This window comes from Penaeus monodon, chromosome 19 (assembly GCF_015228065.2).
Source record: "Penaeus monodon isolate SGIC_2016 chromosome 19, NSTDA_Pmon_1, whole genome shotgun sequence".
In the NCBI taxonomy this organism is placed as follows: Eukaryota; Metazoa; Arthropoda; class Malacostraca; order Decapoda; family Penaeidae; genus Penaeus; species Penaeus monodon.
The window spans coordinates 15,896,544-15,896,757 of record NC_051404.1 but is presented as its reverse complement, the minus strand read 5'-3'; positions in this window follow the sequence as shown (position 1 = coordinate 15,896,757).

The following is a 214-nucleotide window of genomic DNA, read 5'->3' as shown; positions in this document are numbered from 1 at the left end:
ACCTTTTCCCCCCCGTCGACGGTGATTGAAGTGAGAGCGTCCGAATCCGTGTGCTTTTGGCTCCGAATGAGCTGCTGGTGATTATTTTTGGTCCGATTCCATGCGCTTCGGGAGTCGTGAAGATTCGAGAAGATTCGGGATTGGGAACTGGGGATCTTCTTTTCAAAAGCAGTATTGATGGAAGGTTTGTTCGAGTCAGAAGGGGGAGATTGGG